The 15,068-nt window shown below is 35.2% G+C and overlaps 1 long non-coding RNA gene across 2 annotated transcripts in view; it reads right to left on the minus strand.

Annotated features, from left to right (window-relative positions):
• LOC103731801 overlaps positions 1-14,856 on the minus strand; it is a 71,524-nt gene extending 56,668 nt beyond the window's left edge. For both annotated transcript variants that reach the window (XR_607174.2, XR_003849123.1), the window contains exon 1: positions 14,645-14,856. This is a non-coding gene — a long non-coding RNA (uncharacterized LOC103731801). The remainder of the gene's footprint in view (positions 1-14,644) is intronic.
• Positions 14,857-15,068: the final 212 nt, after the last annotated feature.

A 15,068-nucleotide genomic window follows, 5' to 3' on the forward strand; every position in this document is an offset into this window, starting at 1 on the left:
GTTGTGTTTGTGCTACCTGTGCTTTATGCTTTACTGATGCATGTGTAGTGCTTATGATATCATGAATTTCATGAAGACAGATCATGAATGCAGTGAATACCATGAATTAATTTTAAGAACCTTATTGTTATTTAAAGTATATCTGAGCTCTGAAGAGCTATTGAGCCAAATATACTGCAACAGAAGCTACGTGCTTGACCACACAAACGATATTCTTATTTAGTAATTTCTCTCTTGTCATTATAGATAAATGTTTTAAGAACTGGGCAAACATGATTTTACTTAACTAATGAGATACATTGTCAAAATAAGCAAAAATTGTTTGATTTACTAAGATATCTCTGCCCATTGGGAAAAAAATAAGAAATTTAACACAGAAATCCCTATATTTTTGAAACTTACTGGTATATTTCACTAATTCTGATATCATTATTTCCGAAAAAATTATGAATCACTACATAGAGTTTACCTTAAATCATACTCTGCATAATTCTAAGGTTTGGGGCTATTTGTTACTCTGGTCACTGTTAAGAATTTCAGTTATGGTACTGGAGAGATGGCTTAGTGATTAAGAGCACTGGTTGTTCTTGCAGAGGAACTGGGTTTGGTTCCCAGTTCTCACAAGGCAGCTAACAACCATTCTTCGCTCCAGTTCCAGGGGATCTGATGCCATTTTTTTCTGGCCTCCACAGGCATTGTGTGCATGGATGCATTTATATACATGCAGGGAAAACACTCATACACATGAAATAAAAATAAATCAAAAAATTAAAGAATATCAATTATTTAACAACTGTTGAAGATGTACATCCTTGAAATTTCTGTTCATTTAGAATTATAGAGGTTTAGAAGCATATGATCCCCAAATTTAAGATTTTATAAATAAAATATTACATAACATAGAAAATTTTGGTTTATTTCTTAGAAGCAAAGAAACCCGTGAACATGAGATCACATGAATGGCTCAAAAGTCTGTAGTGTGTTTTTCTTCCTGACCTAAAAGCAAACACTATTTAAAGGTGAGAATCAACAAGAAAATTAAATTTTACGCAGTGATTTACATTTCTTCTCCAAGAGAGAAATGGATTTGAATCAGTCTCACATCTCCAAGCATTCAGTTGATTACAACTTAAGGACACAAGAGAGAAGATCTTGGATGTCTAACCAAGTTTCTGACTAAACCAAAATAGAGTTAAGGAAAAAAATTAAATCAAAGAAATCAAGACTTGTGAGAACTTCACATTTCTAAGTACATATTTTTAGTCTTTGGCAAACCCTATGAACTTTGAAAAGTGAGATTGTCTACATATTTCTTAAATGATAAGAACATGAATTAAACCAATTCAATGAACACTTGAGATTGAGCACTGCCCTTAGATTCAGCCTGGACCTTTGGTGAAGACTGTGTGCGGCTCCTTTCATTTGGATGGAAGCCATTGCAGGGCTGGATTACTGGGCTACTGTGAATGAATACATTTGTAAATTTTGCAAAAATTAATGACATACCTTTTTGAGACATTGCTTCAATTAAGATGGGCAAGAAGTGTATATAACATGTTGAATAAGTATAGGAGATTAAAAACATAAAACTGATGGTCTATGGGGAAATATGGCTGAAAGCAAATAGACTCCATGAAACTATTATGATGGCCGTGAAAATGCATGGCATGTTTAGATTCAGGGAAAGGAGGAATTACTGCCTTCAGTTTTATTCCCATTGCTGATCCCACCAGGTTCCAACAGACAGTCCCCATCAGTGGCCACAGAGGTGACCCTGATTAAACCAAATGGGTCACACAATAAAATCAAATGTCATGAATCTGGGAAGAGACATGCAGGGGATATCGAAAGGGATGGGAGAGAGAGAAGACAGTGTGTGCCAGAATTCATTATATACATGTATGAAATTATCAAAGAATTAACTTAATAAAAAATGCTGTGTTTCCACATAGGTCATATGTTATTAGATGTATGCCAAGGAGTTCAGTATATAGGCATTTAATAAGTAAATGGGTTTTCCAATGACTTTTATGTATATTCTTTCTCCAACTTCCCTGAAATGGAACTCACTAGAGAGATCTGACCTGCACATCCAAATATTGATTACTTATGATATGAGATAAGGACTCATCTTTTCTAGAATTAATGCTGTCTTGCAGTTAGAAATGCTTCATTGCTTTCATGCCCCTCCCCCCATCTACTTATCTATAATTGAAGACAAAAATGGGGGAATGGAAAGCAGTTAGATGTACAGATAAGGGTCTCTCTTCACTCAGGTTCAAGTCCTAGCCCTTAAGCATTATACCATCTTGAGTTTATTACTTAGTGTGTTTCCACATCTCCTTATTTTCAAAATAGGTTAATAATGGGACTTACCTGATGAAAAGTTTGATGAAACATAGATCCAATATATATAACTATGCTTTAGTTTAGTAAACAATTTGTGAGCTCTGATGACGTGTGCTGTGATGCCCATTTAAAGGATGACTGTTCAAAGACAAGGAACCGAAGCAAAGTGGTAAGGGCTTCTGTAGATTTGGTCCTTACCAAAACAAACTGCTGAACCTCACCTTATTTACCATTACTAGAACTTTTATCAAAGCTAATGTTTTCTGCCAAATGATCCCACTCTGACCTTTATTTTCCTTTTGGCAAAATTTCAAAGGCAATAACATGCAAGAAGTTGAAGAGTCATACCCATCATTCTGGGTCACTTACATGCTGAATTTGAATTACTTGTTTCTAACCTCAATCTCTAATTTTTTCATCTCTGGTAATCTCTAGGATTTTTTTTTTCTGGTAGAAAATAATGCTCAATCATTTCATAAACTAATATTATCAGTCTCTTCAACTCTGAAATTTGACTCTAACTAAATGACCTTAAGTTAAAAGAAAATGAACTCTTATTTGGGTTACAGAATGATTTATTTTATCCACATTTTAAAAAGCAGGCACTGAAGATTTCTAGCTAATTCCTCCTTTAGTTTAAAATCGCATTTTAAAATGTCTTGTAAGAGAATTTAAACCTATACACTAAAAAAATGACAGAAGTTCTGGAATTTAAATCCAAAAGTAATATTAACAATGTATTTTTGTGTGTGTGGTTCAGATATATCAAATATTCACACAATGGCCAGATTCAAATCTGTTATATCTAGATTTCTTTCTATACATGGTTTTATATAAAATAATTGTTTTCACATTTTCAACTATAAGCTACTTTCTAGATTTGATATGATCCAGTGTGGTATCTTTTAAATTTTCTTTTTCCTTTTTTATACATAAAGATTAGGCTTAGATGTATACATACAAATTGAATGAGCTGATCTATTTTTTAAAGAATAAAGAATCAGACATTTCTGGAATATGATTATAAATGACAGAATGATGACATTTGAGTTTTTGTGCTGTTGATACTAACAAAAGCAATTTTTACATCTATTCTATGTGTGGAGAATACTCTAGAAACAGATATGCCATGGGTAGATAAATAGGCTTAAATTTGTTTCTGTTTCCATCATGGCATGTTTTGAATGGCTGTCAATTACCATTTCTTAGAAGAATAAATTATATCTTTCATATGGACCTCACCAGAAAAAAAATATTCTCAACATAGTTTAAACTTTTGTAATAATTTAAGAAGATACATTCAAGAGGTTAAACTCACTTGATGGAATATTTTCCTCCATGGGTTCCCATTATTCATGTTGCAGCCCTGATTTTTTTATTTTTAATATTATTCCTATGTCTGATGTTTAAACCCCTAAATCCCAGTCCGTATGTTCATTCCCAGGGTGAGGCAGCATATGTACACCATAGTTATAGACTAGGTTAAACCTGGAGGGTAGTCTGAATTTACAGTCTGTGAACAGTTGTTCACAAATAAGTAAGCTTGCACTGCTAAAATTCAGAGTAAATCTGTTGTCAAAGTCCCTCAACAGTCTCTTCAAGGAGCAATTACCCTATAATAACAATGCTATAGTGCCAAATTACAATTGAAGGTAATACATTTAGTACATTGAAAATAGCCATCATTTCCTATTAACGTCCAGGTCAGCATCCAAAATCCCTGCTTAGGTCAATCATGTCTTTACAGTAATAACAGCAGATCCCACAAAGTTGGGTTACAGTGTCACCCAGTGTTTCCAGATTATCAGAGTTTTTGGAGAGTGATTACAATGCAAAGTAAAGTTTACAATGACTAACAAGTTTTCTTCACTCTACTTGCCTTATCAGCAAAATATACTATAAGAATTATGCAAGAACCTTTAACTCTGAGATTTTCACAGATGACACTTCCTGTAGGAAAGCAACAGATTCAGATGAAGGCTGTGCCTCAACAGACACTGTAACAGTAAAAGTTCAGGTCCAGTGACACTTACAAAGAGCAAAGTAAATGAAAGGGAATAGTTCTGTATAAATGTGAGACTACATTCCCGAAGGGAACAGAACATTTGTAGAGGGCATGGAGTCTTCTGAGAGTTCAGAAGTCATCAACCAGTGAATGGATCAATTTAGGCTACTGTGGGAGACATTTGGGAGGATCTTGGAGACGCCTAGCCTGACCACTGATAGGAGAGCAGAGGTCTACAGAGTCATCCCACTGTTCAGAGAAGCATCCTCTCATTCCTTACTCAGGTTTTTCTTGTTTGCTGAGTAAACATAAGGAGAAACAGACATAAGAATTTTGAAAGGTTGTAATGAATTGCCCAGAGTTCTAGAAATACAACAATGAAAAATGGTGGAGTAAGTGATAACTACATAATTGTGTGGAGTGAAAGAATATTGGTAGCTTAAAGACTAATGAATGTAGGTGGCTGAGGAAACAAAGGAAAGAAAAAGTTCCCTGAAACCTTAGCACACATTTACAAATCTGGGCAAGTTAACAGACAAGATTCTTCAGAGAGCGGCTTTCCATATTCTTGAATTCCTTTTATAATGAAAGTGTAATGTCTAAATAAATAATTTTCCTACAAAATATGTCAAAAATAATCTAAAATTTACTGTATGGAAATATGATCTTTTAAGAAACACTATACTTGAAATCATTGAATTCACTTTTTAGTATACATCTAGCATAAAAAGTAAACAGTGATATTTTATCAAGGGTGATGATAAACTCTCAATGAAACCTGGAAATAAAACACATGAAGACTTTCATAGTCTTCAGTTTTCATCTTTGGCCACGTTAGCCCAAACATTGTCTTGGGTCAATATTTCTTACTAAATACTAATTGCCCAATCTTGAAATAATATGTAGTTTATAAATGAAAGCTAGAAACAGTTTACATGAATAACGATGATAAGGATTTAACCAAGACATTCTAGTTACATCTCTTCTGTTTTAAATTACTACGGTTGTGTCTTTATATACTTTTATGTAAATAATTTAATTACTAAAGAATCTATAAGAAAAAATTCATCATACCTCTATGTTAAAGTCTTCTTTCTTAGATTATATTTAAGGCAACACATGAGAGTGTTGACAGAGGTTTATGCTCTAGTGCTCAGGCAGAGAAGGATCACTGAAAGGTCTATATCAGAATGCATCACCACACTGTTTATGCAAATCTGTAGTAATAATGTATGCAAATGAAGGCCTTGATTTCAGTATGCTTTTTCAGAAACGAATTTGTTCCTTTTTTTTCTTCTTTTTTTTTTTTTTTTAAAAAAAGGGGAAATCTGACTCCAATTGAAGAAGCTAAAAAACAACCCTGACATCAGTCAGTGAACATTTTATAACTATGTTAAGATATTACTGATTTCCTTCACAATCCAAACTGAGCAATTTGGGAGTTCTTTAGAATATTTTAAAATAAGCATCTTTACAGTAAGCTACGAGAGCGAGGAAGGTAAAAATGATGCATGAAAATAAATAATAATATGTGGTTCTTTATAAAAAGCAGTAAGGCAAAATACTGTGATAAACAGGGACAGTATTAAAGCACATTTTAATCATGTCACCAGTGCCTCATGGGACACGAAGACAGAAGGGAAAGACTCAGTTCTGAAGGACATGAATGAGGGGAAGTTGAGGGCACGTTTGCTCAGTTTTTGTAATCATATTTGTTGAGGCAAGACAAAAATTCTATTAATGTAAATCTTTATATTTTATCAGCACAATATTTAACTAAAATATATGAACAAATATAGGTCTAATTCCAATAATTTTAAGATGAACTTTAAGCCAGATAATTAGGAGTTTCATTCTTGATGATGCCTTATTTTTTAATTGTTGATATGCAAGTAATTAAAATATGAAAATAGAGATTGAAAGATAACCTACCAACTGTAAGATAGGCCTGGATTCCAGAACCAGAGGGAAGTCAGGACCATGGTGGATTTGGGGTCTTCAATTGTATATAAACTATTTTTAATTGTTCTAGAGCAAAATACTGAAATTTGCAAATCTTGGTGATAGAAACAAGGATTTTTACATTATCTTACTTTTACTTTCTCTGCAGTTTGAAATATTTTAAAATTGAAAATGACATTTACTCTAGTTTTTGTCTAGCCATACGAAATGTTTGTATATTAGTCTACCAGAGAAATTTAAAATCATACTTTTAGTCAAAAGATCCATTTAGTTTTCTTCAGAATCCAAAAATATATTTGAAATGAATCATTTAACTCATTAGGAAAATTGTCAGAAAAACAAAACATTTAGCAAAAAAAGTCCTGCCTTTTTAATGTGATTTAGTGACTTTTTCTCACTTTTTCTCCTCCTATGGTTGGTTTTTTAGCCACTGTCTGCATCATGCATGTAGCCTGTCATTACACTTTAGAGGCATAAGTATGGGTATTTTGCTTAAAATATCAATTAACATAAGTGGATTCTTGTGTAAACTTATCACATAATATATGAATGCATAAATACAATTTATAAGATGTTATAGTGACTGGTTTCCTAATGTTTTAAAAAAGTATTAATATTTTGCTTTTTCTCTCTTAGTTATACTTTTGAAAATAAAAGTAACCTTTAAAAAATAGGCTTGCATTAGAAGAGCTTCATAAATTACTAAGATTACACATAAGTGTGAAAATTTAAAAGAACTATAGAAAAATTTCTATATCCACTACAAAGAGATTTATTTTAGATAGAAATTACTATTTTAGATATTTTTACAAATTTTATTATAATAATAACTACAACAATGAGTTTTATATGCAAGTTTTACATGAATAGCCCTAGTTACACCTTATAAAAGAGCTATATCCACGGTTTATTAATTGGAAGTAAGAGGGTCTAAGTTCACAGAGCTTTCCAAAAATATGGGCATCAAAACCACTATGTTTTTTTCTGCCCAACATAGTCTGTTCATTTGGGACTGAAAGCTTGCTGAGTCCAAGAATGGCACAGCGCTTGCAAAAATGTTGCCTGTGGAACAGGGAGGAGTGAGGAGGGCAAAGGTCAAAACCAGGCCTTAATAAGCATCCACTAAACAGACTTTAGACTCAGTGAAAAGTCCAGACGACCCTGAAGCGTCACCTTACAACTCTGATTTTCCTCTTTTCAACATGTAGTATGATCCATAAATATAACCAAATCACTAACAGTTTAGCCTTTGCTTTGGTTTTTACCTTTCAGAGATTTTGCCCCCCTCCATCTTTGGAAAAAATTTAAAATTTAACCCTTTTTTGGTTCTCGGACTAACCAAAAATGAATTTCTTCTGGACGTTGTTAGCTTAAATTTTTAACTCCTTCCGGGACAACAGACACTTTAAGAGTCACAGAGTACTGGTAGGGTGTTTCCTTTTCTCCTAATACATTTTGAATAATATTCTGAGAGAGGACTAATGGTAAAAGGCAATCAAATAATTATAAAATCAGGAAAAACTTGCGCCTTTCATGAAAATTTCTACAGTGGTAGACTTGAATGGACACTTAAACCCTTAAAAGGAATTTTCTGACTTTCTAGCACAAAGAAGTTAAATTTACATATGAGTTTCTAGATATGCACAAGACTAAAAACACCTCTACTGATTTTTGAGATTCTTCTAACTTAGGTTAGCTGATAGACTTTATCCTTCTGCTTTATTGGCACATGTCGTGTTTGCAGGCTTGCCCTTTCCTTGTCTCTTTTAATCTTTCCTAAAAAAGAAATTAGTTTCTTTAAATAGTGATTTACCTTCAGGAAGTATACTGACTCAGACATGAAACACAAGGTTGAGGCGGGCGTCCACTGGACTTACTAGTTGAGAGAACCCTTCCCATGGAGGTAGGCTCAGGAAAACTACTGAGGCAAATTCAGCTTTATTTTATTTACAACATTATAGATATTCAAAATGCCAGAACATCTGCATCAGCCCCTATGTTTGTCCTCATGTCTGTCCAGATAGCCCACTTCCTTTGCAGTTAAAAACATAAAATTAGAAAACAAGAACCCAAGAACACACTAGTTTTTGTGTGACCCATAAGCCTTATAATTGAGAACGAGTCACAGACAGCTGAGCAGCAAACTGGGTGGGATGCATCAACCTTTGAGGGGAGCACTGTAACCTGGGGAAGGGTCCGAAGGAAGGAACAGAAAAGCAGTGCAAATGGTGTCCAGGGAGAGCAGAAGAGGGCAGGGGTTTCCCATGGATCTCTGTCTAAGAGCAGTCACCACAGCCTCACAGGACAGGGAAGGGGATAAGGTGAGGGCAGAAATTTCACACAGCTGCAAAGATTCCATAACTGATCATAATTTTTTTCTTGACTTTTTAACCTAAAAAAAATCAGGATCCACGAAGCAAAAGAGTAAGAACCTCAATCATGAACCTGCATAAATGAAAAATACTAACATCTCTCACTTTAATGATAAAGAGCTGCTATTGCATTAACTACCTGTGATCAGCCGTGACCCTGCAAAATCAAGACCTATTTTCCAATAACACCACAGAAAATGAGAAAATGGAAGTAATTTAAAGCCATAGTCCTTGTTTAAATCTACTTTTTTATCATCTCAGCATAACCAGCAGAAATTTCAATTCTAGTGTCATTTTAGAAATTCTCTTCAAGATCCCTTTCTCCACCATCTTTAACAGACCTGGTAACATTCATGATTAGTTAGCTTCTGTGGTTTTAAAGATAAAGCTGAGCTATAACTGTTTGCAAATGAATACCTCTGATGCTACTTTATTACTGGTTTTTGTTGCTATACTTTTTGATCTTTTAAGATTTTACACATCTTCACATTAAGAGAGAGTATCTTTAACTTCAATGATAAATTTATTATAAAGATAATTATTTGAGGCAAGAATATATCAAAAGGAGGGCCTGAGGCATAGTGAAGTGGTAAAGTGGGGATTTAGCGTGTGCTAGGCCTCAGACTGAAGCCCCCGCTCAGCCATCCCCCTAAAGAAAATTTGACAACAAAACTAAAAAACTGGATGCCTGCCAAAGTAGATGCCCAGTTTGAAAGCAGATATAATTTCATTGAGCCATATACAACATGTATATGACCTTCTATTTCTAATATATTTGCCAATCCAAGTTTGAATGAAACTTCCAGGAAAATACTTTTCTTTATATATTAATTATACACATCACAAACTACAGATCTTGATAATGAATATTTTCATAGAAAATTGACAATGCACACATATCTTTTAATAATGATGATTTATCTAGGTGATGAATAAAAAACATTGTATGCCCTCTTTTATCTTAATTCCACCATTATGCTAATAGTTCATTTTTTTAAATCAATAATTGGCCTAACAGCGAGTCTGAACTTTATAAGTGCATGACAAGTTTTTGATTTCTTAGGATGACAGAATCAACTCAATCAAATAATTCTCACTGAAGAATAACCTTGAAGCTATTTTAATGTTAATAAAAATTCAATATTTTCAATTAGCTGATATGGGCTACCAAGAAAGACACAAAGACAGAACTGAGGCAGAGAGCCTCACAATGCCCTCCCTGATTTCTGTCCTGGCCCTTCCTCTGCACATGGTCAATTAGAATTGAAAATCCTGTGCTGATTTCATTCGCTGGAATTTTTAAGCAGGTCAGGAAGAAAGATGTTATTGAAAGGAAAAGTCTCATCTAAATAAGAAAGGAGCACGTGGCCATCTGGTCTTAGCTATACATATAAAAGTTATTTCAGCTGAACGGAGGCTTGGTGTTTTAAAAGATGTGCCAAAAATCAACCCAAAATCCGTTTACGGTAAAAATATCCCAAATGTTTCTCTTTGAGCCTCCGAATATGCAATACACAGTTCATTTCCTATCTGTGATTCATGAGCCCATCTGACCCCAGTGCCTCACTAAGCCTGACTGGCAACGGGACCATCAACCACTTTCCGAACTCTTTTCCTTCATGGGACATCTAGCAAAACAGTGGCTCTTTTGTAAGCTATGAAAATAACTTTGATAGCCTTCACTCTAATTTTGAGTATTGTGTGTACTAGTTTTAGAGGAATAAAATGTGGAGCATAAAGCAGACAAACCCGTTTCCCTTCTTTTCTCCCAGCAGCTGGAGTTTCCGGTGCATTTTCTGCACAGTGCTCCGGCATCTGTGCACAATAATTTCAGGCCCTCTGCCTAAAGGCTAAGCTTTCAAAACCAAGCTCCCTTTTCAGACAGAGGGAGATCATGACTGCTGGGTTGACTTTTGGAAGTTATCACCAGAGTGCTAAAAACAGAGGGCTGGTTTGTATTTGTATTTTATACTTTGTCATATTAGGATGATAGTTTTTGGGATGATTAAACTATTTTTGCTGTAAAGCATCCACAATAATTACTACACCAATAAACTAATTTATTCTGTATCTGGGCATGTCTCACTTAGGAGAAGTAGAACTGGATGATATTGCCATCTGAATTTCATTATGTTCAAACACATTCATACTCTAAAACATTTAAAACACTACGGTTATAACAGAATAACAAAAATTATTTGTGGTCAAAAGACTCTATTCGAATATATATTTTAAATATTACTCATGGGAGGTCCTAATGTAAGCAGATGCTGAAGAGTGTAGCTTTTAGCTAAATCTTCAGCAAAAACCTGGAATTAAGAAGATTGCATGACAAATAAGAATCTTGGTGCATCCCTGACATGAGATACCATTGGTTGTTTTGTATATCCACTGTTTGTCCTGCCATTTTAAATAAATCATTACTATTGTGTAAGGAGAATAAACTGTACTATAGCAAATTGTTCTTTCTCCACTGTGTTCTGAAAAACCATTTGTTCTTGAATTGGCGTTACGTAGTTGAACTATTTCAATCAAGTCCATTATCTTGTCTCTGAAAGATGCCTTTTTAGTAACCTGTGTCCCCAGTGGGCAATGTCATGCCTTGTTTATAGAAAGTAGGTGAAGTCCAAATAAAACTATGTATTCACTTTCTGGCTTTGATGAAGAAATTATGCAATTCATCATCAAGCCAGATCTCCAGTGTATGTTTATATGAGAACATAAAATCAGGCCTTAGAAAAAGTTATTTGTAAGTTTACAGTGGAGTGTTACTCCATAGAAATGTCACCTAACTCATGTAGGTTGCTTTTTGAAATATAAAATGTGTCAATTCTTCAAGCTATATACTTTTATGAACAATGATTAACTGAAATCAACAAAGAATGAAATATTTTTCTCCTGTTTTAAAACAATCACATTGGCAAACTGAATTCGTTCTTATGCTCTTTAGTGGTGCTGTTCGTATATACATGCACTGAAAATCCTTTCTAAATTAGGCGTATTAAGAATAAATTCCAAAACTTACAAAATTGTGCATCAAATACCTGGAGTGTCAAAACTGGTAAATAGTCCAATTATTCTACATTAGTGAAGGTTAATTTAAGTTAAATATCAAAACTTGATAGCTAAGAGACAGTACATATTTACAATTTTTTTGCACATTCACATCTCAAATACCATAATATATTTTGATAAAAGTATTTATCTTCCTTTCACATGATTTAAGAAAAATAAATAACACACATGTGTGTGTTGATAAACATTTGAACACATGTTTGGTGAGTGACTCTTTAGAGGTAGACCCATAAAATAAAAATGAAAAATAAATACATTGTGTTACTGAACAAAAATTTAATTCAAGTTTCATCCAATCAAGAGACATACCCCTCCAAAGCACAAGGAATGATCAATACTTCTAGATCATTTGTATAAATTGTTCTTTCCTTGAGGAATGTTAATAGTAAAAATGGTCTAATATTTATTCAGATTAATAGCAAATGTGAAACACTAATTCATGCTAAACATTACTATTGTACCATCTTGATACAAATGAGTTTCAAATGCTTCTCATTTCTATATCCTATTCATATTGAAATTCAGCCACCTCTGAAATATTCATCCAGCATATTAATAAGGCCTCCTAGGATGAGAGAACTCTGCCTGGCTACACACACCATGATAAGCACACCCATACCCCCCCATAAACTCGTCTTCAGGAGAGAGATGTCTACATATGAGTCCTTTCCTGTGGGTGTCGGTTAACCCCACAAACACTTGAACTTCCTATGGGCACACACCCAACAGACGCTGGCGTCTAGGTGATTGAAAATGTTGCCCACAAAGACGAAATTTTATCTATGATGACATCACCAGCTAACCTGGGTTTCACTGTGATATAGTGATATATTTGCCTGACTGATGCCTATATCTTAAGTGTGTGAGAGAGAGAAAAAGAGAAAGCCACGAAGACAAGCAGAGAAAAAGACAGAAGCTTAAAGAACAGCACCATCAGGCATGATACACAGCCCTCTGCAAGGCTCGCAAGAACCTTCCACAGACCTTTGACTTTTTACAGATCTCACCGCAGCTTAAGTTTGTTAAAAATGCATTGCCCACGCAAGCAAATTCTGTTTTGTTTATTTGGCACACTGTTAATCCTAAAATACTCTGCCAGGATCCGGGGAGATGAGGTTTCCACGCCAAATGAGGCGTGTGCATCTGTGTGATGCGGTGCAGGAGTTACAGGGTCCGTGGAGACCTGCCTTTGAGTGCATGAGACATCTTGATTTTAAAGGTAATGAAAGGGTTAAAAATTGAGTCCGTCTAGGGTAGGAGAAAGGGGATATTGTTGTCTTTAATCTTTCCGCAGTATGTGTAAGACTTCCATCCCGGATCTGCACATAGCAGTGGAATAGGCTGTGCATGCATTGCGTGCAAGCTCCTTGATTGTAGAAGCAGGAAAAAAAAAAAAAAAAAAAAAAAAAAACCTGGCTGGAGTCCAGACAGGCTGGAGCTCTGTTGATCATTATGTCTAGCCTTCAGGTGTCTCAGCACCCAGTGGGCGGCGGTGGGGGAGGTGTAGATAACATGAGAGCAGACAAAGAAAAACTGGGGTATTTTTAAAAGATTATATGAAAATTCGTGTACAAGTCAGCCTTAAAAAAATGATTGCTAACGTCTTGGACTTTTATAATTACAACACAAGCTCAGTTCTGGCAGCTCTCTAAGCCATAATTAGTTATGTCTGGAGCCTTTGAATAATTCCTTTCAATAATTGATGGAGTTAATATTCTCTTTTTAAAATGGGGAGGGCAATGGGTTCTTATAAACTCTCTTTCTGTCAGAGGCTTTGTTGTTCCAAATCCTCATCAGTCATAATCACAATGATTTGGTTTGCCTTTTAATTTCTTATGAGACTTAGCTTATAACTTTTTAAGGATTTGGATGATTCTAGGAGTAAAGATATAAAGCTAGATTACCCTAGCTGAATGTAAAAAGAAAGCAGGGTACAGGGACACTCTCTACCATTTGTTTCCAATTATTGTAGAAATTTTAAAAAACACTGCTCTGAATGTCACTTCTGTTTGAAACTCCATCAAAAAAAAAAAAAAAAAAATCTTACCATAAATGCAACTTAGATGTTAGCCATATCTTTTCCTCTCCGGTAGAAAGAAACCCTAAATTATTTTATTCTTGGAGGATTCTTCTATAAAGAAGCTTCTGCATGCTTCCTCCCCACCCCCACAGCCTCACCCCACCCTATTAGGAATTAAAAAAAAAAATCTTTATACATGGAAGACCGGATCCTAAGACAGAAAGCTGTCTTTTCGCTCTCCACTGTGGCCACGTTCAGTTGCCTTCACATGTACTGAGATCTCATTTCACATTTTGTGGACAAAAACATGAAGCCCAGTTCAGTCTCTGCCATTATAAAATTTAAAATGGCTTGAAAATGAATAAAAAGAAAGCCCTGGCTTGAAGCCACTGTTCAGAATTTAAGAGCTATTTGCTCCAAGTGTCTTAGCAGTCTTTCATGGCTAATTATAATAACTGTCAGATGTCTGGAAAGTCTGTGGTGCCCTTGTCAGTGGAGTCAGCAAAGTTTGTCTTTTATTTTTCCTGGGGACGGATCAAATCTGATTAGCCATAAAGAGCGAAAAGAAATGAACTAAGTACATATGTGTGTCTTCATGTTTCCTTACGAACAAAGCAGCGTCCTAGAGCAATGTCCTGGTGCGTCGCCTCCTGCAGCTACCCTCAGAAAGCCAGACTTTTCTTTTCAATTCTTTATCTTTCACATAAGAAAGCATGCAACAATTGCCCTGGAATATTTCCCTTGCCACTGACTATCTTTCAATATGTGCATAAGAGAATGCCCTGAGAAATCTAATATTTTATGCTTCTGACAGAAAACTGTTTTCATCAACACACTTGACGGAAAGAAATATATACTTACAATTTCCAAATGGTGTGTTTTGCTCTAGTTCCTCGTCCCCGGAGGCAGAACAGAGGCTTTTCCCAGACTGTCTTTGATGCAGGTGCAGAGTCCTGTTTGCACGCCTGAAAGGTGCAGAGCGTTTCCTAAAGTCACTCGGAAGGAACTCAGTCACTTGTGCCCAGGCATCCCTGCCTCTGTGGAAGCCGTACTATCTGCAGTTCTGAATTGAACTAAATTACAGCCCATGTGAAAGGCAGGGGCAGGCAGTCATGTGAGAGACACAGGGCCAGCCTATTGGCCACGAAGCCATAGCTTAGGCATTCTGCCTTTTCCACTATTGGTGAATAGTTAAAACTGAAAGCATCTAGATCCTCCTCTTCAGCCTATTTGTCCTTTATGTGCAAGAATGACTGTAGGATTTTACAGTGACAGGATCAGTTTA

Source organism: Nannospalax galili, unplaced genomic scaffold, assembly GCF_000622305.1.
Source record: "Nannospalax galili isolate Female #2095 unplaced genomic scaffold, S.galili_v1.0 scaffold113, whole genome shotgun sequence".
NCBI lineage: Eukaryota > Metazoa > Chordata > Mammalia > Rodentia > Spalacidae > Nannospalax > Nannospalax galili.